Raw genomic sequence first — 27,446 nt, 5'->3', positions numbered from 1 at the left:
CTTTTAAATTCTTAAATATTATTAGAGCAATTTAAAATTTGTTGGCACAAATTAATGACAATTCAAATGGGAGCTGAGAAAAATTACTTTTGCTAGTGTACAGTGCTTCTACAACTTAAATGCAATAATATTGTGTCAGTATAGTATGCTTGTTTTCTTAGGAACATTGTGGAGAATGCCCAAGATTTTATTTGCCAAAAATATTTCACAGAACAGTATGCTATACAGAAACTACGATTTGTGCTAAAATATCTTTTAATACATACTCTTGATATTTATTCAGTTTTTAGCTTTCCCATCTGTCTTCATGTAGCCTACCTGTACATAGATGAAATACAGATTTTTCTTCTGTGCTTTACCACTCTATACATATTTACAATGATGTTGAACTAAAAATTAAATGTTTAAAGTTTGATACTTGACTCTGAGGAAAGTGCCTTCATTCCAACATTTCTGAATAGTATTTGTTATATTACTGTGTTTAATAGCTGATTTGGACAAATGTACAGCTTCACATATATTCACCAATGATACTGTTTTTCAGTGAAGACATTCGTGCAAAATAATGTTTTCATATTTTACTGCAATTTCACTCTAGTGAACTTCTCCTCTTCTTATCTTCCTTATTTGCTCTAGTTCTGTTGGAAACTCTAGCAACCAAGAGACAATTTTGGATGCCAGTCCACCGGCATTTGCTCTTGGCAATCTTATTTTCAAAGAATTTTTCTCTGCTACCTTTTATTACTTTTAACCTATCCTATAATCCAATTAGCACTGTTGTAAAAAAAATTCTGTTTTCTATATTTCTTAGATAAATTATATTGTGTGTAATTAAGAGACACAATAAGTGTGTCCAACCTGTGACCCGCATGTGGCTCAGGATGGCTTTAAATGCAGCCCAGTACGAATCCGTAAACTTTCTTAAACATTTTGAGATTTTTTTTTTTTTGCAATTTTTCATTTTTTAGCTCATCAGGTATCATTATTTTATGTGTGGCCCAAAACAATTCTTCTTCCAATGTGGCCAGGGAAACCAAAAGATTGGACACCCCGGCATAAAACATGATGTTATGGAATATATATGCATGATTTTAAAAAAATGTTACTATATTAAAGTAAATTAAAATATCCATCCATCTAGATTTTTCTTTTTGAAATATATTATTTCCTGTTGTTTTTCGATCCACATCCCCAAATTAGATGTAATTAATCAAAGGATCAGGCACATGTTGCCTTTCTAGTTTTATGTCACTCCATTCTGGCCTGTAGTTATAATGATTTAACTTTGACAATGTTCAGTTTGACATTTGGAATAGCATTTCTATTTGAATAAATCAACATGTTATTAATGTTTCCAAAGATACTTAGCGTGTTCTTTTCTCTCAGTGGCGTTTGTTGCTAACTTATGCTAACTTTGATCATCAAAGTTGTTTTTATCTAGCACTTAATGTGGCTATTTTACTACTTGACCTAAACTACTGACATCAGCAGGAATGTATAAACTCTTCTAAAATGCTTAGTTTAAGTGTAATACACCATTTTTGGTTGTTGTTTTTGTTTTTGTAGAGATGGGGTCTTACTATATTGCCCAGGCTGCTCTCAAACTCCTGGCTTTGAGTGATTCTCCTGCCTCTGCCTCCCAAAGTGCTGGCATTACTGGTGTGAGCTACTGCAGCCAGCCTGAAATTGTCTTATAGTGAGTATGATTTTTCCTTTTTATTTTCCCCTTTAAAATAATTTTATATATCCTCAGGACTCCAATAAATATGTATTCTTTCACTATTTTGCTCTCTGCTATTTATATTTCTGACTTTTTTTCTATCTTTATATTATTATTCTTATCGCCAAATTTATACATGATTTATAAATTTGTTTTGACCCAGTACTGAAAATATTTATTTTTAAATTAGTACAAATGAGAAGCAAAGCAAATATTCTAATATTATGAAGGCCTAAAATCAAGCCGTATGGTGAAATAAAGATGATTGTAAATTCTATTACATTCTTCTCATTGAAAAGTGAAGTCTGTGTTCCCTTTCCTAGAATCTGATTTAGTCTATGGCTGACTGGACCAATAAAGTAAGGTAGAAGTGATGAGCTGCCGGTTCCTAGCCCAGCCTCAAAGAAAACTGGCAGTTTGCACTTTTGTCTTGGAGCTCTGCGGGGCAATCTAAGACTTGTGGCTAGTCTGAGACTGCCACGCTATATGGAAGCTCTAAGACAATCATGTGGAGGAGGAGACTCAGAGAGACAGAGATGGCAAGGATAAGGGGTAGGGAGGGTAAGAAGAAGGGTCAGAAAGAGAGGTGAGAGAGAGAGAAAGAGAGTGTGATGAGATGATGCCTAGCCTCGCTGCAGGTGTTCCAGCCCCTAGCCATTTTTTTACCATCCTACTTGAGGTCCCAGATTATGAAGCAGAGATGAGCTGCCCCTCCTTTGTCCTTTTGGAATACCGGACTCAAAGATTCAAGAGACAAAACATTTATGAATCATCATTCTTAAGCCACTACATTTTGGCTTAAAAATTCTGCAATAACAGATACCTGGAACAAGTAGATTAAACATTAATCTGCATTTCAGTCCTCAATTCTAATATGGAACAGATCGCTGATCCTATTTTTTGTCACTGGATTGGTTGGTGGTATTTTGCCTTCACATGCAAAACTGAATTAAAATAAACACCACAATTATCTGGCTCTTTGGAAGGATTTATGACTTTTTAGCCTGAAATGACAGGTCAAATTAGTCAAAACAAATCAATTGAAAGTATAAACAGGACATACTGCACTTAACTTTTTTTTAATGTGAACATTTTCATACTGCTTACTACTCTGAAGGCATGAATCACTTCAAAAACCAAGAAAATTCCCAAAGCTACTATAAGAAGTAAGTCTTACAGAAGACACGATCACTTAATTAATTACCGGTAGGGCTTGGATTTGAACTTAGGAAGTCTAGCTCTAAATTCTATGCTGTTATTTATGACACAGTGCAACTTCCAACATGAGGTATTGCAATACAGTTAAATGTCACTAAATGATTTATATATCAAATATGTTAGATTTTATATTTTCTGTTTTATTAATATATTGAGAAGCACAGATGTCAGGAATAATAAAGAAATAATACAGATTTCGTATGCAGAAATAAGTCACAATTCTAATCATAGAATAAGAACTTCTGAAATTCAAAGTCTAAATGTCAAATCTAAATGTTAAATCTAATCTTTTTAAACCTTAAACATACAAATTTAAGGTTCAGAAACATTATATTTTGTTATGATTTCATAAGATTTTGAGTCCTCATCAAATAACACTTATGACCTCAAGACACATCGTCACCTTTTTACTATGTAAGGCAAGAGGCTCATTAGTAAGAATGAAACTGTTATTTCTTTTGTCATAACAATAAACGTACATATCTGTTCTCATCTATGAAGGCAAACTATAGGGAACCGCTAAACTGTAGAGAACAGGCCAAACTAGTTTTCCTAATTTGCATTTCCATTTCAGTTTTTTCCACCATACTGAGTTTAGGAGGATATCTACGCTGTAGATGAAAAGACTATGAGCTTCTCAGTGCTTTAAACTGAAGTTTCTAATTCTGTTATCACTTCCGACAGGATCTTCTAATTTACAAACTGAATGACTTTATGATATGGTTTGGGTCTGTGTCCCCATCCAAATCTCATCTCCAGTTGTAATCCCTATAATCTCCGTATGTCAAGGGAGAAACCCAGTGAGAGGTGATTGGATCATGGGGGTGGTTTCCCCCATGTTGTTCTCGTGATAGTGAGTGAGTTCTCACATGACATGATGGTTTTACAAGGGGCTCTCACCCCTGACTCCGGGCGTTTCTCTCTGCAGCCACAAAGTGAAGAAGGTCCTTGCTTCCCCTTTGCCTTCCACCATGATTGTAAGTTTCCTGAGGCCTCCCCAGCCATGTGGAACTATGAGTCAATTAACCTCCTTCCTTTATATATTACCTAATCTTGGGCAGCATCTTCATAGCAGTGTCAGAACAGACTAATACACTTCATTAATAAAAGCACTGACTTGCAATTTGAAGAAATAGTGCTTCCTTCTGTGACTTACAAGACAGGTGGACATAAGCACTCCATCTTATTACTGAGACACAGCATGCTTTGTTAAAAAGTAACATGAAACTTAGTTCTATTCAACTTACAATATTGTAATGGGTCAAATATTAATGCATATGAAGTGATTTCTAAGCTGGGATATCCTCATTAAATGTAGATAGAATGATTATCACTGCTGTTGTGAATGTAATTAAATAGATATTTGTGGTGTTGTATGAAACATCTGTCATTTAGAGTAAGACATAATATTTTAATAATAAACTATACTTTGAGTTAGTGGATGGAATTGCGTTGGTTATTTAGTAAATTAATCTCGCATAACCACGGCAACTTTTAATTCCATGTCAAGAAAATTAGTAGGATAAGTCAGCCAAATGCCCAGGGGTCTGGCACTTTATGCAATTAAGTGGGTCGTTGAGATCTCTATGTGGGAATAACATCAATGTCTTGAGGTATCTTCATACAGCCAGTAACTTGAGTCTCAGGTCAGTTGCCTGTTTCTGTAGACATGACCAGCTGACTAGTTGTTAATGTAGCCCTCATCGGTACAATGAAACCATTTTCACATTTAAGAGTAAAAAATAGTGATTTGGAATAATCATGATTATTGCATGTTTTAGGAGCTAAGAAGGACTATACATCTGGCAGGTAATCTGTTTGTCATGTTGAAGGAGGACAGCAATAAAACTCTTCATTCATGTGCTAACCAACAATTGAATTAAGTCCATCTGGTGGTCTTTTTAAGGTATGAAAAGAACTATCTGGTGGTCTTTTAAGTATAAAGTTGTTAAACATTGAGAACAGAAAAATGTTATGATTCATAATTAAATAAATAGGAGGAAAATTACCAAGGAGTTGTGGATAACAGGAATTGTAACAGCTGTACATATTCAGGTATTACTAAATTAGATAGGAGGCAAAGATTCCATCCACCTGCTGTGACTTATCCATGACATCGCAAGAATCAAGGAACATAAGGAAATAATTATTGCATTGATTGCCTTCTCTAAATGTCCTTGTGTGAAATGGAAGGATCAAACACAAGTTTGGGGAACAATTTGCCTTTGCCAACTGAAACTTAGCCAAAACAATTAATTTATATTGTATTCAACCATGACGAACTTTAGAATACTGCCTTAGTTACAATTTTACATTTTCTCATTAGAGACCTATGATTTTTTGTGACTTAAAGTTTTTAAAAGGTCTACATTAATTTCGACGTTTTTTTCAATTTTTCTGTGGAAATGTTGGTATTTCTAACAGAACTTAAGCCATCAATTTCTAATTAAAATACACACATATGTGAACATAAACCTTTTTCAACATATATAAATTGAGATAACAAACTTTCAAGAATGAAAATAGAAACAATCTCAAATAGGGTAAAAAATTACCAAGAAAGTTACAACTTAGTAAGAACCAACTTTTCAAATATTATAACCCTTAAATTAATCAAATTATTTTATAATTTTCCATTAATATACTGAAATAAATAGACAAATGTTCTTTATCGTTGCTTTTTTTTCCATAAAAATACAGGATCAGTATGGATTCTACAAGGTCACTACAAATACATGATATTAAAACACAGCCAAATTCTGTAGCAACATAAATGTTTTTATGAGCAGCGGGTGTATTCTTTGAAAGACTGTAAAGCTATTAACAGCTCAGTAAGGAGTACATAATAATAGGTTGTTAACTCAGCCTCCCTTACAAGAGTTCTGAGAAAGGACATTTTGAAAGCATTAAGACAAATGCATTATAAAATGTACCCAATATGAATGCTTTATAAAGAGTGGTTTATTTAAAATTTATCTCATTAAAGTAATGAATTCAGTCTTCTTGGTTTGAAAATGCCCATCCAAAAGAATTATTTAACTATTGTGAATAAAAATCAAATTACAGTTTTTAAGCTAAATACTTTCTAGTCATAAGTACTTAAAAATGAATTTCAAGGTAGAGCATTTTTTCAGGTTCCAGGATTTGAAGCTTATTTCAACAAAAATCTACAGTACCTAGCATAGATGTCTGCCATCTAAGACTTTAATAAGACTATTTCATCAATAAATGATACTCTAAGACATTTTATAATTTTTGAAATTTTAGTTGCTCACCTTGGAAAAACTTATTAGTGATTTGAGTCCCCTGAAGTTATCTCTAGATGTAAGATTCAAAATCAGAAACTTTGGTTTTATTACTTTGTTGAATCTGTTTTCTTCCATAGTTGCCATATTCATTAAGTCACTTCAAATGTTCTTTGAAATGTATAAAGAATGAGGGTGTCAAAAATGTTTCTGATTGTAAGTTATTCATGAGGCATAGAATATTTCGTAATGCCCAATGTGATATACCTACTTTGTCCATTTTTCATCAGTTTGAATATCAATGTTATTCATTCTTTAATTTGATTTAGAAATAAAACTCTGTGATATTTTAAAATTAATTTAAAAAGAAGAAAATATGTTTACTGTTATATTTTTTTCTTCCTAGAATCCTTGCTTCATATTCGTATTGCAGTGAAATAAACACCACCTCACATTGAAACTGCAAAGTTATTTGGTAAAAGAAATTTGAAGAATTTACTTTGCCACTGGGGATTAATTTTCCATAACCCTCATTCTGAAGGAAAGAACAAAGGATTCAAAGGAAAAAAGGATACATGCACAATTTAAAAATGATATTTTCTTCCTATAAAAGTATGAATGAGCTAAACACTATATTTATATTTCTATAATTTCCTCACTTGCCAGCAATGAAGTGTGGAAACTGAGAAAATGTTGGCTTAAATCATTTCTCAAAGGGTTTCCAGGGAACACTGTCTCCCAGAATTATGTGTTGTCATGCAAAAAAAAAAAAAAAAAAGAAAAAAGAAAAATCATGGTTGTGTAAATTTGGGTTTTCTTGGGGGCAGGCTCCAAACGATGTTGAAAGACAAGGCATTTATGGAAAGAAATACCTGTGCAAGTCAAAGGGGTGAGGGCTGGACAGGAGGCAGGAAGGCTCTTTCAGACCATAATCCAGGTCTGATGCCTCTGAGAAGAGGGAGTTAAGGGAGGAGGATTGGGTAGAAAATGTCTCTGATGGCAGTACAAGTCTGAGAAAGTCTTGGCCAGGCATTTGGTGGCCCCAAGAGGAGACTGCTCTTTTGAGCAATTCCGTATTCAGCAAGAAAGGTCTGCTGTTAGCACCCAGACTTCAGGCAGAATGAGGGCTTCCAGGTGAACACTCAGGTGAATCCTTGAAGGTGTGGTAGCTGGAGACCCTCCTGGTAGCTCGTTCTCTCTCTTAAAAGGAGAACACTCGCTCGGTTGTCACGAAGGTAAAATACATTTTGAGAACACCCGGTTAAAAAAAATTATGTAGGTTATTCAGTTCAGGTTTTCTCTGAGTATTTAATATGCCCAAGTGATCCGTGAAACTCTAGAAATAAAAACATATTCTACATTTTCCAAATCATTTTGACCACGTAACTATAGTGTTAAAACATCTAGGAAGACTAAATCTACGATATAAGCTTCGCTAGTTATTAGTTTAAAATATACTAAAGTGATATTAATTCTGAGAGATCATTAGCAATACTGTACATTAATATTATAATTTAATAGTTGCCTTTACTTGGATTTCTCTCTGTATTCCTTCATCATCCAGTCTCCTCCCTCTTTCAGAGACATATTTCCTATCATGAATTTTGTGTTTATCACATCCTTACTCATAAAAATAAGAGTTATCACATCTTAAAAGGTAGGCAAATAATACATCGTTTAGTTTTGTATGTTTTTGAGCTTTCTACAAATATTTGTATATTATATGTAGCCTTCTGGGACTAAATTATATTTCTAAAGCTTATCATTTTGGGGCATTACCAACTGTTCATTCATTTCACTAATATACAGTATTCATATTTCTTTTTCTTCCCAACTTTTATTTTAGGTTCAGGAGACAAATGTGCAGGTTTGTTACATAGGTAAATTGTATGTTGCAGGTATTTGGTGTACAGATTATTTTATCACCCAGGTAATAAGCACAGTACCCGGTAGATAGCCCCCTCCTCCCACCCTCAACTCTCAAGTAGGCCCCAGTGTGTGTTGTTCCCTTCCTTATGTCATGTATACTCAACATTACGTACCACTTATAAGTGAGAACGTGCAGTATTGGGTTTTCTCCCCTTGTATTAATTGGCTTAGGATAATACCCTTGAGTTCTACCGTTCCATCCACGTTGCTGAAAAGGCCATGATTTATATTTATTTATTTATTTAGGAGACCGAGTATCACTGTCACCAGTCTGGAGTAGAGTGGTGCAATCTCGGCTCACTGCAACCTCTGCCTCCCAAGTTCAAGCAATTCTCCTGCCTCGGCCTGCAGAGTAGCTGGGACTACAGTGGCACACCATGTTGGCCAGGATAGTCTCAATCTCTTGACCTCGTGATTTGCCCACCTCAGCCTCCCAAAGTGCTAGGATTACAGGTGTGCGCCACCATGCCTGGCCAATTTTGTTTTTTATGGCTGCATAATATTCTATGGTGTATATGTACCACATTTTCTTCTTTTTTATAAAAAAATTACTTTAAGTTCAAGGGTACATGCATAGTTTTGTTACACAGGTAAAGCTGTGTCATGAGGGTTTGTAGTACAGATTATTTTATCCCTAAGGTTTAAGCTTAGTACCCATTAATCACTTTTCCTGATCCTCAATATTTGGTTTTCTGTTACTACGTTAGTTTGTGAAGGATGATGGCCTCCAGTTGCATCCACGTTCCTGCAAAGAACATAATCTCATTATTTTTTATGGCTGTACGGTATTCTATGGTGTATACATGCGTCAATTTTTTAGTGACTCTACCATAAATGGTCATTTAGATTGATTCTATTTCTTTGCTATTGTGAATAGTTCTGCAATGAACATAAGCATGCCTATATCTTTATAAAACAAAACAGTTTATATATTTTGGGGTATATACTCAGTAATGGGATTGCTGGTTCAAATGGCAGTTCTGATTTTAGCCCTTTGAAGAATCACCACACTGCTTTCCACAGGTTTAACTAATTTAATGTACACTCCCAGCAACAGTGCGTAAGTGTTCCTTTTTCTCTGCAACCTCACCATTATCTATTTTTTGTCTTTTTAATAATAACCATTCTGATTGGTATGAGATGGTATCTCACTGTGGTTTTGATTTGCATTTCTCTAATGATTAGTAATGATGACATTTTATATAATTATTAGTGATGTGTATGTTTTCAACATGAAGGGATGTTGAATTTTACCGAAAGGCTTTTCTGCACCTACTGAGATGATCATGTGGTTTTTGTGTTTATTTACTGAATCACATTGATTTGTGCATGTTGAAACAATGTTGCATCCCATGAATATGGCCCAGGGAAAACGGTGAATTAGCTAATTGATGTGGTACTTGATTTGCTTTGCTAATATTTTGTTGTGGAATTTTGCATCTATGTTCATCAGGGATATATAACTAAGCTTTCTTTTTTCATTTTAAAATTTGCTGAGAATTGCTTTATGGCTGAACTTGTGGTCAATTTTAGAGTATGTGTTACACACAGCTGAGGATAATGTATAGTCTGTTGTTCAGTGAATGCTCTGTAGATAACCGTTAGGTCCATTTGGTCAAGTGCTGATTTTAGGTCACAAACATTTTTGCTAATTTTCTACATTAATGATCAATCTAATACTAAAATCTCTCACTATTATATGATTATCTAAGTCTCTTCAGAGGTCTCTAAGAACTTGTTTTATGAATCTAGGTACTCCAGTGTTAGGTGCATATATATTTTGATACTTAAGTATTCTTGTTGAATTGCAGTTTCCCTATTACTAATGAAGTTGAGCATATTTTCTTAACAGGATGACATCCAAATCTTACATAGGTTTTCCACTGGCTTGTTGTTCTTTTCCTTATAGCTGCACAGGATTTCTTTGTGTATTTTGGATACTAGTCCTTTGCATGGCAAATGTCTTCTCCCAGTTTGTCCTGTCTTTTTACAATCTTAATAAAGTTTTTTGAGAGAAAGTATTCTCTCAAAAATGACTATAATAAAAATTATCCATTTTTCTTTTAAGGTAAGAACATGCATTTCATTTGTGAAATCTTTTCCATACAAGGAGAAAGGATATTATTCTCTATTTTCATTCCAATGATTTTAAAGTTCTTTCCATCACATTTTGCCCTTAGAACACTTGGATTTAAATTTGTGAATGATATGAGGTGGGAATCAAGTTTCTTTCTTTTTGTTGTTGTTTTCTACCAATATAGATTACCCAGTACCATGTAGTAAATAGGCCATAAATTTTCTAATGATCTACAATGCCACATCTGCCATACCTTCAACGTCAACATATGTGCAAGTCTGTTTCTGAACATTCTGTTATGATACACTGGTCTTGGTGTCTCATTCTGCAGCAATGTTATTAACTATACTTTAGAGTAATTCTCTATCTGCCAAGACATGTAGCTTCAACTTATGTTTTATCAAAAGTATCCTGGTTATTCATGGCCCCCTATTTTTCATTTCCCCATAAAGTTGAAAATCAGTTTTTCAATTTCCACAAAGAGATCTGCTAGAATTTTTATTAGAATTTCATTAGGGATACACATCATTTGGGGAAAACTGTTCTTTCTATAATAAACTCTTCTTATTTACAAATGTGGACTGTATTTATTTGAGTGTTTTTAATGTCTTTATATAAAGTTTTATGTTGTTTTGTATATATTGAAAACTATCAGATTTATTCTCAAATATTTTACAGATTAACTTCCTACTCTAAATTGAATTTCTTTGAAATATGTTTTCTTTTGCTGCTGGTATATAGAAATGCATTTAAATTTGCAGAGCTAGACATCTTACTATAATCTTTTTAAATCTGAATGTACATTCGGGAAAAATTTCTATGTAGAGAGTCATATCATCTGGAATAACGTGGGTTGTTTTTTATTTTACAACATATAGGCTTTTATTTTATTTTTATCCCATTGAAATGGCTAGATCCCCTAATATTTAGTAGAATCTATGATAATGGACAATTTTATATAGTTCCTGGTTTGGGAGAAGCAGTGTAATATTTCCTCATTAGGCTATTTGCTTGATCTGAATTATGTTAAAGAAGTTATCTCATATTACTGGTTTTCTGAGAATAATATCCAAGAATAGGTGGTATACATCACATGCCTTTTCTGCATCTATTAAGGTGATTATATGGACCTTTTCCTTTTATCTGCTGAATGTTAAGTTACATCGATAAATTATCTACTGTTAAAATACTCACGCATTCCTGAAATAAATCCAGATTTGTCTTTTTGTTTGTCTTTTTTTTCCATATCAGCTGGTTTGGTTGGTTAACATTTCATTTAGCATTATGTACTTATGCTTCTGAGTAAGATTTATCTGTAGTTATTATTTCTTCTTCTGCCCTCTTTCAGTTAAGAGGTTATTCTGGCCTTATGGAATATATTTCAGAAAATTCCCTTTCTCCCCATTCTTAGGAAAAGCTTGCATATGTCTGAAATTATGGGTTCCTTGGAAGTTGGGAAAAAGTGACTTAAAAGCCATTCAAGCCAGATGCTCTTAGTGTGGGAACAATTTTTATCTACTGAGTCCAATTATTTAGTAGTGAGGTAATTATACAAGTTTTTGATTTTCTTTTTAGTCATATTTAATAAATATTATTTGTATGAAGCCTTTTCTAGTTTGTGCATGTATTTACATGAATTTGATCTTGGAAAATTCATTCTATTTCTAACCTCTATAATATTTGTTACCATATCCCCATTATTCTTCCTAGCTTTTAGTTTCTTGTTTCTTTTATTTTGATCATTTTTTATCTTTACTTTAGAATCAAAGGATAAAAAGTTTTTTGAATGGAATTATGTATCAAAAGGTTCATAAAGAATGAGTGACATTATTATAACCTGAAGTATAATATATGAGAGATTTGTGAATATTTATAGTACCTAGATTGGCACATAGATCTATCATAAACAATGAATGAATACATAAACAAATGATTAATGAAATCTAATATTTAGTCTTGATCAATTGGCCCCTGACAAATAGATGTAAAGTTAAAAAAAAAAGACATTTTCCAGAAGAGTTTTCCTTTTTCCTCTGTATTTTAAAAACGAGGTTTTTTGGTTAAAAAAAAAAACAAAAAACTCAGTTTTTACTTTAATCTACACAGAACTTTCTTGTCTCCATTTTGGTTCTTTCATGTTTTAATTTGCAGCTGCTTCTAAGTTTCTCAGCCTTTAGAAACTTGAATTACTTTAATCATCTAAGTGTCTTCTTTCTTCAATTTAGAAATACAAATTTTGATCAATCTTTCTAAAGGCTTATGTAATCAATCATGTTTTTTCCATTTTATGTGTTGTTGATTTTCTCTACTTTGTCTTTTTTTTTTTTTTTTAGTTTTCCAACTTTTGTTCTTGTGGTAATGATTTCTTTCCTCCTACTTTCCCTGGACTTAGTATTTTTGTTCCTTTTGTTAAATTCTCTCTCTCTTTTTTTTTTTTCTTTTGAGAGTGAGTCTCACTCTGTCGCCCAGGCTAGAGTGTAGTGGTGAGATCTCGGCTCATAGCAACCTCCACCTCCTGGGTTCAAGCAATTCTCCTGCCTCAGCCTCCAAAGTAGCTGGGATTACAGTTATATGCTACCATACCTGGCTGATTTTTGTTCTTTTTAGTAGAGAAGGGGTTTCACTATGTTGGCCAGGCTGGTCTTAAACTCCTGACCTCAGGTGATCCACCCACCTTGGCCTCCCAAAGTGCTGGACTACAGGCCTGAGCCACCATGCCCGGCCCCTTGTGTGAAATTCCTAAATAAGATACTTAGTTCATTAATTTTTAGACTTTATTATTTTCTAGTAAGAACATTTATTATGCCTGTTCATCTATGAACTGCTTATACTGCGTGCCTCATTCTGTTATGTAATATTTTCATTATCATTCAATTAGAAGTACTTGAATTTCCTTTACACTTTATTATTTGACTCGTGTATGCTATTTTATCCTGTATTTGAGTTATTTCTTTTGAAATATATTATTTTATACGGTTTTTTTTCGGATTTATGTATATGTTTGCTATTTTATTTATTCACATCTTGATTCATATACTATCATTTTGGAATCACTTTCCTTCTTATTTATGCTCATTTCTTTATGGTAGGTTTTAGAGTGACAAACTCTCTCTCTTTGTTTTCCCTTTATTCCCTATATTTTCCCTTTATTCTTGAAAAAATAGTTTGGTACATATCATTCTGGGTTGACAAATGTTTCCTTTCAAAAAAATGCGAGAGTACTATTTTCAGTTGTCTATTTTCTATTGTGGAAAGACACCTGCTTTACGTCCAGTTGTCACGTTTTTTGTCAGTAGTCTCTTCTATATGCTTAATTCAAAAAACGTTCCCTTTCTCTATCTTGTTTATACTATGCAGTTCTAACAAAGTTTCTAGATATGTGTTATTATTTCTGTTTGAACATGTTGTACTTTGTGGATCCATTCCTTCTAGAAAATTCACAGCCATTATTCATGTAAATATTGTATGCTCTCCATTCTTTCTATTTTCTCTTTCTTAGAATGCAGTCCAGTATTGTTAGATTTTTGGAAATTCTGTCTTCCATATCTCTTTATTATTCTTTCATATTTTCCTTTTCCTTTCTTTTTATGCTTAATTCTGAGCAATATTTTCGATACGTCTTCGAAGGTACTAAATAGCTTTTTATTAGTAATTATTAGTATCACTATGTTAGTATTTATTGATAAATATTAATATATATAATGTATGACTGTGTACCTATTTGTTGAGTTTTTTTCTTATAATTATATATATAATTTTATAAGTTTAATTTCCTCCAATCTGCTTTTTCTTCTTGTCTTTTTCTCAATCTTATGTTTGCATTTATTATTTTTAAAATATTTCAGACATAGTTGTTTTATGTCTCAGTCTTTAATGCATCACAAGTCCTTAGGATTCTATATCTGTTGCAGACTGCTTCACCTCATTGACTCGTTTTGTTTTTTCTTCTATTTGGTAGTCTTTCATTGTGACATTATTGCCTGATCATAATCTGTGGTGTCTGAGTTTTAACATTTTGAAAGCTTTTCTCTAGACAGGATTTACTTCTGTTTCTGTAAGAAACCAATGTATGTCGCTGTAATGGTACTACTTCAGTTTTCCTTGGGCACCTTGACTCAGCACTGAAGTCTCAGAATCAATTCCGCCTCCGAGCTGGTGGCCCACGACCGATTCTGACAATAGTATACTCAGAGCACTTAGAAATTTGCTCTGAGTGAAAACCCCCTAAACCAGACTGATAGCCATGTTTTTCTTCCAAGCTCAAATTTTTTTTTTTTGGATAAGGCAAGTCCTTGAAATTCTCCCTTAACTATTGTAAGAACAAAATTAGCATCAAGAATATGCTTTACACATACCTACCTACTTTGTAAAGAAAGAGCCTTTCAAAATGCCTACTCTGGCATTACTGTAAAAGCCAGTGAATCACTTTCTAGTAAGAACATGGGACACAGAACTTTTTTCCATTAAAAAAAGAAACAGTAGAAGATCAGGAGTAAGAAATCATTCATTCATACAATCAGTTGTTCCCTAATTTTTATGGAATGATTGCACAGTGTCAGGAGAAGCACTTTTCTTCAGGGAGGCCAAAGATACATCTGATATATTCCCAACAGGACTTACAAGCCAACACGGGGAGACAGACAGGTCAGAGAAAGGTGTAGGGTCACTTGCAATTTTCTATTGTCCCTGCAAAATATTTACTTAGCAAATGACATACATGTTTAAATGAAATGAAAGACATACCAGAAGCATAATTGTTTTAAGAAATATATTTCATCTAGGACATATGCTCACTGGAATATTTTAACTTTTGAAATGGTGTTATATTTTGTTTTAGATTCATTCCAAACTAAATGTTTTGAGAAACAAAATGTATGAAACAAATGTATTATTTCATGATACAAATATGTTAAGAAAGACATTTGTAAATGCCTTAAATGCCTTATCTTGATCTGAGCATTTAGAAAAGCAAAATAGGTGAGTAAGAAGTGTAAAATAGTTAATTTTTCTAGATTAGTTTCCTCAATGATGGATTGGGGAAAAATAACTGAAAGTTAAAATGATATTGAGCAAAGATATAAAGATATTCTGTAATCATGAAAGGAAATACATTTTCAGTGAGTTCATTATATCTTAAGCAGATTTAAATAAATATAATACTGTTTAAAAATTCTAATATTCCCAACATGAATCTGTAGTGCTAACAGTACACATGTAGATGTGCAAGAAGTATTTGTTAAATGTGAGAGAGAAGGGAGGAATGGTGTACTTTGCCTTCCTCTGGCCGCTGTTCCCGCCTCATCTCTCCTTCCTTGCTATATTCAAGTCACAGCACACTGTCTCTTCCTTCAACTTGCCAGTTCCTTGCCTTGGGCTTTCACATGTATGTTCCCTTTACCTAGAATCCTCTTGTCCTCTTATTTTGTCACAGTTATTAATATTAAATACCTCTCCATCATAGGTTAGTGCCTAACACAAAAAGGAAAATGTTTCATCCCTTTAATCACTTAAAACTTTATCCACAAAGGATTTTTATCACAGCAGTTCATTTAGCTCTAAATTCGAGTGTAACTTTAGATTGCAACAAAGTCTTGGATTTAATTTTTAGGGAACAGCATTGTGTGAAGGAAATAATTCTGGATCCGCTGTCAGGTAGACACAAAATTATGTAGCTCAGCAACTGGCACATAGGGTTATTTAATTCATTTTGGTTTTTTCTCTTTTTTTTTTTTTTTCAGGCTGGAGTGCAGTGGCCGGATCTCAGCTCACTGCAACCTCTGCCTCCCAGGTTCAAGAGATTCCCCTGCCTCTCCTGAGTAGCTGGGACTACAGGCACACACTATCACGCCTGGCTAATTTTTTGTATTTTAGCAGAGATGGGGTTTCACCATGTTGGCCAGGATGGTCTCGATCTCCTGACCTGGTGCTCTGTCTGGCTGGGCCTCCAAACTGCTGGGATTACAGGTGTGAGCCACCGTGCCTGGCCTATCTTTGTTTTTCTGTATCTTCTATATATCTACTTTTTTTCTATATTAAAATAAAATATTAGTACAAGGTGAAGTGTAGATTTGTAATAATAAAAACAAATGGTGTTTTAGATTTTTGTATGCCACAGATTATAATACCTGGGCTAAAAATTGGTCCAAGAAATTCTGCCAAGTAGGTGAAATGGAGAAACATTTATTTTGACAACAAACTATGTAACTCCACTATTAGCAAATTAGATTTTTTTTTCTCAAGCAAAACTCAAGTAGAACACAATCAAAGTGCTTTTAAAAAGACAATTTAACAAATCAGCAAACAAATTCAACCAATGTTTGTCAATGCAGAATACAGGCATACTCTTGAGTTTTAATTCATTGGAGTAATTTTTTCAGGGAGCTTAATGTGTTACAGATACTTTGTTTCGGATAATTTAATTTACAAAAGGAACAGAAATCAGACATGGTACATGAACTGTGATTTGAAATGTCCATTTTGTGATCTGCTTCAAATAGATGCCTGAATTCAAAGACAAATTCTTTAACACGCTCTTCAGACACAGACTGTAACCCACGGGTAATATTTTAAGATCAAATGATATATATTTTTGCTTTGTCCTTTCAGAAATTCATATCCTCATCTCAACATGCATCTTCCCTGGGATACTCTCTGCCATTTTATAAAGTTCGTCTTCATTTCTAAGTTTGCCTTAAACTGTATCTTTTAGAAAATTTTACCAGCTTCAAGGTGTCGAAGGAATAGAAAAGGCAGAATTACAAACGAATACATCTCTCACAACTGGAGACTAATTAATACTGCCTGATTATAACGGGACACTCGCCCACTAATGTTGAGGATAATGTTAAGAAAAGTAGAATGAGACCAGTCAAAAACAAAAGAGGTGATAAATGCAGATGCTTAAATCAGGCTCACTTTAAATGACAGATAACTATTCCTAATGACTCTTTTAACTGTTAGGCTTTTTCCTGTAATTTTTCGGTGAAAGCGAAATCATCATACACCGTTTGCTTCATTTTATGAGAATCAATGTTTGCATGACAAACTGCCTTAATGGAAGAGGCCTCTGAGGTGCCTTTTTAAAGCAAAGCCACCTCGGTTACTCTGTTTTCCCCAGAGTGACCCCTCTGTTCTGCAAGAAAGACAATCAGGAAATGTTCTCCAGGTCATTTTAATACGAAATTCATAAGCTTAGAAGTCCTCTCTAAATAATTGAAGGCAACCATTAGGAATATAGCCAACCAGTCTCTTAATGGAGAGGTCATGAGGGACAATAGGCATAGAATCTCTCTGAAAAGTCCAAGGAACATTTGGTGGTTTATAATTGATTTTTCTGGGCAGATTTCCTTTTTTCAAATAGTAATTATATCAGTGTCATTAATAATGGCTGTTGCAAGGGGCTTTGCTTTGCTCTCCAAGGCAAAAATTATATCTGGTCAAAGAAGCCTCATAATTATTTCTAGTTATCCGAAGCAGAATACAGACTTCGGCTTTTTCCCTTTCATTTGAGAATCTAAGACACTTAAGTCTACCCTTGAGGAATGAGGATAGTAATAGCAGAGCCGGGAAACGAGGCAGCTTAATACACATCGCTTACTATGCGGGAATCAACTCAAACAGCTTTAGTCGTAATAGTTTAAGTCCCAGAGCATTTTTGTAGTAATTATTTTTTCTCTAAATTTTAAAGGTTTGATGCATTTCTTGAAGATGTTAAGTACCTATCTAAATTAAGAAAGTAAGGCATTCTCTAAAAGAAACTCCTTTTTTAAAGAGGTGCACTGATTAACAATTAGAAAAGATGAGCCAATATCACAGAGTTCAGAGAATTGGCTGAAGCAGGGGAATGCCTCAGTGTTTAGCCATGCCTTTATTAAGATATTTATTTGAATATATTAAGCAATACAAATCTATATAAAAAATTCTTGGGCAATGGCCTTTCTCAATTTAATTTTCTATTTCAAAACTCAACCCTTAATTCAACCATCATTTTTACAAAGCCCCAAGCTCTGTGGCTTGTGCCTTTCATCCCAGCATTTTGAGAGGCCACGGTGGGAAGGCTGTTTGATCCCAGAAGTTCAGGACCAGCCTAGGCAAATAGTGAGGCCCCCTGTCTCTACACAAAACTAAAATATTAGCTGGGTGTGTTGGCACGTGCCTGTAGTTCCAGCTACTCAGGAGGCCGAGGTGGAAGAACCACTTGAGCTGGAGGTTGCAGTGAACCGAGATTGTGTCGCGACTCCAGCTTGGGCAATAGTGCAAGACTCTGTCTCTTTAAATTAAAAAAAAAAAAAAAAAAAAAAGAAAAGCAAGACAGGAGAATTGCTTGAGGGCAGGAATCTCAGACCAGCTCAAGCAACAAAGCAAGGCTCTGTCTCTACAAAAAAACAAACAAACTTAGTGCAGTGGCGGCACACTCCTGCAGTCTTAGCTGCTCTGGGAGGCTGAAGCAGGAGGACTGCTTGAGCCCAGGAGTTCGAGGCTGCAGTGAGCCATGAGTGCACCACTATACTTCATGCTGGGCCACAGAGCCAAAACCTGACTTAAAAAAAAAAAAAAAAAAAAAAAAAAAAAAGAAAAGCTGTGCTAGGATGTATACTCAGGATTTAAATCTCTCTTTTTTTCAATCTCTGTCACACACAAATTCATGCTACTTTTGTGGCTAATTGTTGCATACTATGAATTGATCTATTTATCTCGCCATGGCTCCTTATACAGCTATGCCGCACAGCATTTATTTGTTTTTGATACTATAACTAATATTGATTCAGGAAAAGTTAAATATTTTATTTTTTAATTACCTGAAAAGACTCTCTGTTGGTTTATATGATCAAGTTTAAGAATCTCTTTTACTGAAAATAGTGAAAAATTGAATTTGCCACATATCTTTAGTTTCTATTAATAATTATATATTGAAAGAAGATTTCCATTGTTTCCAAAGGTCATTATACCCTTGTGTAAAACAGGAATTTTCTCTCACAGAAGCTGGCCTACTTTACCTATCAAAAATTATTCAGTTGTTACAAGTGCCAAAGAACATAAATTTTTAGAGCCAAATATGAGGGCAAAGGTGTAAGTTTATCTTTTATAACGGGGGTTATACATAAGGTTGCTTACTTGAAAATTTTGGATTTTAATTTTATTTTAGAAACAGAAGTATCCTTCATTGGATATTTAAATGATGTGACCCAATTATTTGGAAATCAAAAAGATCTATTATGGGTATACAGTTAAAGTTAATATGGTGAATTTTGGACAGCATGGTCCTGTCTTGTAGGGAAATTCTAAAAAAGGAAATTGTTGTATCACTGAACTGTCTAGAGCATTGTTTAAAATCCATGGGCACTTCAGAATAGGTGTATCTCATTTCTTCACGGATAAATTTCTGCTGAAGTCAAACTAAAGCACCACAGATGCTGCCAAGCTGCCCGATACAATGGTCAGCCTTCACAGCTGACCTCAATGGTTCCCACCTCTGGTATTCACACCACTACACAGTCTCTCTCATATTATCCTAGGGTTGGCCTTCGAGGTCAATGGAAGCCTTGGTCACACAGCTAATTAGTGTCAAGGCCTGAATTCCAACCTGTCTGTCAACATACATGATGACTAGGGAATTACTAACTTTGATTCTCTAGTAGCTGAAAAAGAGCATAAAAATAATATAATAAAGCCATTTTCAATTTGACTGGTAGAAATGGAAGCAAAGAGAAGTTTAAGGGCTTGTCCAAGGTCTACAACTAGTTAGAGACAGAGCTGATAATAGAACTAGACAGTTCAATTTTATTTCAACCAGTTTATGATTATAAATTATAGTACATTTTTGTTCATATTTATCAGATACCTTACCTCAAAAATATCAATATGAATCCATTAAAAAGCCACCAAATATTAAAAGAGAAAAAGAAGAAAAATGAAATTGCAACAGTCTATCCACTTTTAGTGTTCCATCAATATTAAACTATATTTTTATTACAGTTTCTTAAATTGCCAGCTGGCTCAAATCTAAGTGATCATGATGAAGTAGGTCGGTGTTTCTCAATGGTTAACAGCTAATTAGCTTGTCTTAATATGAGTCACATCAAATAAATACACTCAGTAAATATTAGTATTATTTTTGTCTTTTTCATAATCCATTTGAAGTATAAAGATTTTGCTGTCTACATTCAAGACCAAAAAGTAGTTTCAAGGATTAGAAATGTGCAAACATTTTATCATCCAACTCATTTTTTATTCTATTTCTGATTTATTCAAGAAAATCAGATCTTGTCCTTACAATAAACATGGGTTTCCTTTCTCCAACAGGACACATTTCCCAATGCTGAATATACTACAAATCTTGGATGTCAGACTTCCCCTCTGGTAGTAAAAATCTGCCAATCAAGTTAAATTAGCAGGAGAACAGAGAAACTCACCTGTTTCTTAAGGGAAATTTTTATTAAAAGATTGCATTTTCTTTATAATATAATATTTTGAAAGCTATAGAGCCTAATAAGAATTGTGCTTTAAAATGCACAGTTTAGACACACACACAAACACACATATACCTTTTTACAGAAGCATTTCTTGGAGGAGAATATTTCTATGAGGAAACCTGATTAAATTTCTGATAGCTACTAAGGTAAGCTGCTACTCTGCCTTACCTCTGTGTGGTATATGTTTCCTCTACTATGTTTCCTGAAGATAAATGGAGTCAAACAACACAACTCTGTAAAAAGCCACCTCACCACTTTTGGGAAATTTCTTTATATAAACCTCACAAGTTTTCATAGGTTTCAAAATCCTTGGAAGAAATAAATGCATCTTGGTTCAATATATAGATTTTTCTTATTAGGATTTTCAGATTGAAGGAAGAGTATTGGAAGTTATCAGAAGCAAAAAGTTACTTTATGATTTGGCAAGTATGTTTGTACTTATAGCCCCAAATAGTGATTGTTTAAGGAATAGGAACAAACATAATAGCATTTTAAATTGCATTTGAAACGAACAAATCTTGCATTTGTCTTCAGGGAATATGGCTCAGTCAACTCTTGGTAAAGATAGTTATCAAGGAAAAACTTGCTAAGGGTTAGATAACAAAACCTAGTTGCAGCTCTTATCGTGAAATTTATATTTAAAAACTAGTAAGATTTATCTTTAGGTATTATAATTCTAGTAAGATTTATCTTTAGGTATTTAGTTATCATTTTGTGATAGTAAATTAGGTGCCTGCCTTGTACTCTTGGCTTGTGAAAATATATAATCTCAGGGCCCCAAACACACCACGTGAAAGAGAAAGTTAAACTCGGGAACTGAGCAATGCAAAAACTGCTTTCCTTTAGTTCTCAGACAGAGAGCTGTAATTTCACAACCTTGTACCCTAGCCTCATTTCATTTGCACCCTCTTTTCTCATGTTTGGTTTATCTTATGTAAAATGTAGATTTACTAACCAAGACAATGCATAACTGACTTTTTTCTTTACTCCCCGTTTTCACACATAAAATGTAGATGCATCGGGGCTAATCAGAGCCTCATAAGAATGTAACCATCTGCCTCACTGCCTACACTCCTTCCCCTTTTCTCCCTCCTTCTTGCTCTTTCCTTTGTAAATACTTAAGTTCCCCAAAACCCCTTTGGAAAACACTCAGGTCACAGATGCTCCATGGCTGTATTTTTAATTTTCCCCAGGCGCACCCTCAACCTTGGCAAAATAAACCTCTATCTGTTGAAACCTGGTTCAGTCACTTTTTGGTTTACAGGCTTTCAAAAGTAGCAACGTTATATTTATATTTTCCATTGCTGGATGAGTCGTTTTTTGAAGACTGACTGTACTTTGAAATCATGGCAGTGTTACACTTTTTTAAAATGGTGTCTGTGAGTTTTGCTTCCTTGATTTTCACCAAACTAGAACAGAAATTTGGAGGAATTTTGAATTTATGTCCTTGTTACTCCCCAGAGGGAATTTTCTAAAAAAAAAAAAAAAATAGAAAAATACGAATTTTGTATAAATTTGTATAATCCAGGCGACACTGATTCTTGGTGAGTATTAGCCCAAATGCTTAAAAGGGACCCTGATGATTTAATATTGCAGATAACATAACCTCTGGACTCCCCAGCTATATCCCATGTTGGATTATTTTCTTTCCTCCAAACAGAACCGATTCCTTAAGACAAACTGAACATTTTTTAGAAGTTAATAATTACTTAAAAATAGCTTTATATGTTTTCTCTTTTCTTATAAATGCAAAGCTCCGTAGTAAAATATGTAGATTTCCAGATTGCTGAGGAAATGGAATTACTGTTTCATTCTGACATTTTTCTATACTTCTCTGTAATTTTTGATTTTTACATATATCATATTTTCACTGAAAACATCAAATGTTTCTTTCATTCCTTAGTCTTATTTGATTTTTTCCTGTCACCTTGCATAGCAAAGCCTAACAGAATAAAAATAATAAGCTTCTGCAGTTCTGGAAGTTCAGAATTGGAAAACAACTTAGATTGTTTATTCCAACCTCACTGATAGAGATAAAGACATGGAATTCAGGAAACTGGTGGGGAAGCAAATTCAGAAATGTATGACGAGGAATATGGAAGCAAATGAATCTGAGGTTAGAATGTGAAATGAATTAAAAGGTGTAACTTAGAGCTGACTGAAATATGGCAATTTAGCAGAAGTGTGATTAATTTTGCAGCCTTACCTAGTTGTACTCAAGAACATCAGTCTGGGACTGAAATTGTACAATAGTGACTCCATACCACTAAAAGAATCCCAGGTTTCTGAGCAGTAGTAAAGAGGATTTTGTTTTCTTGTAACCAGAACATAAACTTTTGATAGTTTCATTTGAGTCTATAACCTTTCAGTCTATAAATTTAGATATTGATGGGGTTCAAAACATGCTATCTCTAAATATATAGCACCTTGGAACTTGAGCAAACAGCAAAAGCAGAAAGATCACCCTTTGACCTTCTCCTGCCCTCCTCCTCTGAATCAGGTCAAGAGACTCTCATTTGAGAGGTGCTCTTCCTATGCCCAGAGGAAAGAATATACTTATCTATAAAGACACAAATATATAAAAAATAATCTGAACAATAGGCCTTGCTAAGTGACTTCCCCTGAGTTTACTATCATTGGATCACATCCCTTTGTTTAATCATACTTCGGTACAACTGTTCACTTTTGATCAAACCTAAGCATAAAAATAAAGAGGTTTGTCTATTTCTTTGGGTCTTTATATCTGACGGCTATGTAAAACTTATATTAAATACATTTGTAGGCTTTTCTCTTCTTAATTGGGTTTTATAAGGACCTCAGCCATAAACCTAGAGATAGAAAAGAAAGATGTTTCTTTTCCCCATAGCATATTCAAAAGTTTGAATGAAGTTTATTCAGAGTCCTTAGTTTTATCAACTATTTTTTCCTTTCTTGGATGTACAAATCTTTAATACACGAAATCCAGCTTCTATAATTTTAAACAAATCCATTCTTCGAGCCAAACCAAAGATAGAATAACTTTTATAAAACAGGAGACACTTTAGAGGTATAGTTAGTAGACATTGTGTGTGTGTGTGTGTGTGTGTGTGTATGTACACATATATATACACATATATATGTACACATATATATATACACACACACACACACACACATGCAGACTCTGCAATGTTGGTGCCAATATATTCTTAATTTCTTTCTATTTGATAAGTGTACACCACACAGATGCTGCTGTGGATGCAGTATTGGCCCCAGTCAGCGTCTTGCTACCATGAGAATCTCTGCTATAGGCATTATATTCCTCCCTAGGCTCACCAAGCCAGACAAGCTTCCACAGAGAGTGTGATGTTTGCTGAACAACATGGAAATTGTATATAAAATCTTTATAATGAGGGTTTATATCAGTAAATTCCCCTGCTGTCCATTTTCTTTCAGGTCACACTGTTTCAGTGAGTGCCAAATGCTCACAACTAATTTATCTGTGGTGGACACTGCACCAAATAATTATGAAAAAAAAAGAAACTCATGAAAACTTTAGCAGTTCAGGAATTTGCTGATTCCATTATAAACACCTAATTGTATCCAAAATTAAATAAAGGACTTGGTCCTTTATTTACTGCATTTTGCTTCAGATTAACTTGTAGTTCTGATGTCATATAACATCTACGGATCAAAAACATCTACAAATCATGTAAAATCGACAGAGATGCTAGCCAATTATAGAGACACAGCATATAAGTTCATGTGTATGTTGAGAGCGTTGTGATTATTTTCCCCTTACCAGCACTCAATTAAATGAGGTGAGGAAGAAGTAGGGCTTCTAGAGACTGGCAACTCAGGGCAATGCTGGCATCACCTAGGAGTTTGCTAGAAATGCAAAATCTCATGTTACCACCCCTAACACTACTCACCTGCCCAATCAAATGTATTACAATCTGCATTTCAGCGAGATCCCCATGTGATCCATACTTTCCCCAATCACACTTTTCTTAGTTCCTTGTATAATAACCACATTTAACTTTATATGATAGTTTACATTAAAGCTTGCAAAATGTATAAATTAGATGGTGACAGGGGAAGGAACAGGCAGAGAACAAAGGTGTGTTTCTGTACCTAAATAATGGATGGAGGTAAGAGTGGCTTTCCTGAAGTAAACGTAAAATTCTCTTCCTCCCTTGGGCAAACACTTAAATAAAGGAAATACAACAAAAGGAAATGAGAAATGTATATTGAGCAGCATATAAAAAGGAAAAATTGTTTTTCTTTCTTATGTTGATTATCGCTACAATTGCTTCATCTATTTTTATATGTAGATATGCATTACTGATTATCGTTAGAAAAATGAGGGATAATTACTAGGTTGTTATCTGTAGGAAAACTATATTGAGAAAGTGGAATAAGAGGATTAGGGAGGAAGAAGACTTACTGTGCAAAGTGTGATAATGAAGAGTAAGTGACTTTCAGAAAAGACACTAAGACTTCAACCCTCTTTTAAAAGAGGCTACTTTAAATCATCCCTGATTGATAAAAACATTTCCCATAATGAAAAGCTTTCCACAAACTTCCTTTCATTTTTAATAATAAACTATTTTCAGTGTCACAAAATTATTTATTTTTAACTAAAAAGCAAAGATGATAGTTTTTCTGTAATCTGTGAACTAGGCGAAACACTGGCAGGTTACGTTAATTCATCCTTTTATGTAAATAATTATTGACCATCTGGATATAAGAAATGCTACCTTTTCCATGATGAGTTTTCTTAAAATCTAAAAACTGCTGACTGTGATAAAAATTAACAAGAGCACTCTGAGAAAGACTTTAATAGTCATAGTGTCTTAAAATACTGGCTGTGGGAATAATGAACTGTTATGAGGGATTGATGTTTGCAAAATGAGTTACCAGTTGATAGTTACTGAAGCTGTACAACACCCTGGTGAGATAGGTATGTTGTATTCCTGCCGTTTTACAGATACAAGATTGGCATGAGAGAGTAATGAAATGTTTGGCCTCAGGGAACCTAGAAAATCAGCATCAGCAGAAAGCACTGATTTCTGAGACATCCATTGTAATGTAAGGTGTGACAGCCAGCTATAGCAACCACTTACTGGCTATGTGGTTTTCATAAAGATACTGAGCCTTCTTGTGCCTTAGTTTCTTCATCTGTAAAATGGGAATAATAATAATATTTTCCTCAAATGTTTTAACAGTAAATTAGTTAGTCCTTGCAAAACACTTAAAAGAGTACTTGGCATATAATCGGTCAAAAATCAGTGTCTATGGATTGCTCCCTATGTGCCTCTCTGAGCACTAAGGATAGGAAAGTGAACAAAATAAATCCCTGCCCACATGAGCATACAGTCTTTTTCTTAACAGAATGTTCTCTCAGCTTATGAACATGTGTATGGGTCTTTCTTCTGAACAGGTAGAAACAGAAAACCTTGGTGGCTTTCTTTCTTTCTTTTCTGCCTTCAAGGTAATTTTACAGTGGCTACATGATTCCTTAATTTCCTGGGAATGAGTTCTGAACAAAGACAGCATTTTTCTAATTCAACTAGAATGTTATTGAAAGGAAATAGCTGTGTTAGGCAAAGATTGAGGGTTGAAATAACCTCTTTTCTTCAGGGAGGTGTAAACTACTAGGGGAGTCCAGATGCACAAATAAATAACTCTAATCAAGACTAATTTGGTAAATATAACTGTGAGAGTCTGAATGTTTATGTCCTTCCAAAATTCACATGTTGAAATAATACCCTCCAAGGTAATGGTATAGGAGGTGAGGTCTTTGGTAGATGATTAGGTGATGGGAGGTGGAGCCCTCATGCATGGGATTACTGCCCTTATAAAAGAGACTCTGCAGAGCTCCCTTACCCTTCTGCCATGTGAATGCACAGTGAGGAAACCACTGCCTATGAACCAACCTGACAAGGCCCTCACCAGACGCCAAGCTTCGGGAGCCTTGGTCTGGAACTTTCCAGTTTCCAAAACTATGGTAAATAAATTTCTATTGTTTATAAGCCACATGGTAGCTTATAAAGCCTTGTTGTTTGTAAGCTTTTATCATAGTAGCCAAAAGACACTAAGGGAATAATGAAAAAACAAAGAAGCAAGAGAAAGACGTGTGCCTTGCTTGGGTAGAGAAGCACAGGAAAGAGGGAAAAGTAGGGAGGAGAAGGTAAAAGAGGGAACAGGAGGAAAAATCAAGAATGTGAACAAAAAGGGCAAGAACAGGAGGGAAGGACAGAGATAAACGGGTGCTATGACAGGGAGGGGAGCACTACACACTGGGGTCTGTTGGGGGAAATGGGGGAGGGACAGTGGGGGTGGGGAGGTGGGGAGAGAGAGCATGGGGAGAAATGCCAGATATAGGTGAAGGGGAGGAAGGCAGCAGATCACACTGCCACGTGTGTACCTATGCAACAATCTTGCATGTTCTTCACCTGCACCCCAAAACCTAAAATGCAATAAAAAACAAAACTAAACTAAACTAAACAAAACATATTTTCATACAAGAATACAATGGGTGCATGTTATTAATGACGGAGCTGGCAGGATGGAAAAACTGGTCTAAAGTAAACAGGACATGGATACCCACAGCCTATGCAGTCAGGACATAGTCCGTGAAAAAATGGTTATAGGCATGAATGTTTGTAGCAGCTTTATTCGTAATGCCAAAAACTGGAAATAACACATGTTTTTCAACAGGTGAATGGATAAATAAACTGTGGGATACCTGTCAGTGGAATGTAATTTGGCAACAAAAAGAAATGAGATATCAAGTCACAAAA

At 34.5% G+C, this 27,446-nt stretch overlaps 1 protein-coding gene and 1 long non-coding RNA gene across 4 annotated transcripts in view; one reads left to right on the top strand and one right to left on the bottom strand.

Annotated features, from left to right (window-relative positions):
• The window catches only part of EPHA6 (EPH receptor A6), a 970,705-nt gene that overhangs the window by 317,318 nt on the left and 625,941 nt on the right, over nucleotides 1-27,446 (bottom strand). The gene's annotated exons all lie outside the window — the stretch shown is intronic.
• The window catches only part of LOC116551014, a 334,562-nt gene that overhangs the window by 255,384 nt on the left and 51,732 nt on the right, over nucleotides 1-27,446 (top strand). The gene's annotated exons all lie outside the window — the stretch shown is intronic.

This window comes from Sapajus apella, unplaced genomic scaffold (genome assembly GCF_009761245.1).
Source record: "Sapajus apella isolate SASKATOON/1434 unplaced genomic scaffold, GSC_monkey_1.0 scaffold8, whole genome shotgun sequence".
NCBI lineage: Eukaryota > Metazoa > Chordata > Mammalia > Primates > Cebidae > Sapajus > Sapajus apella.
This window is presented reverse-complemented; position numbering and strand designations above follow the sequence as displayed.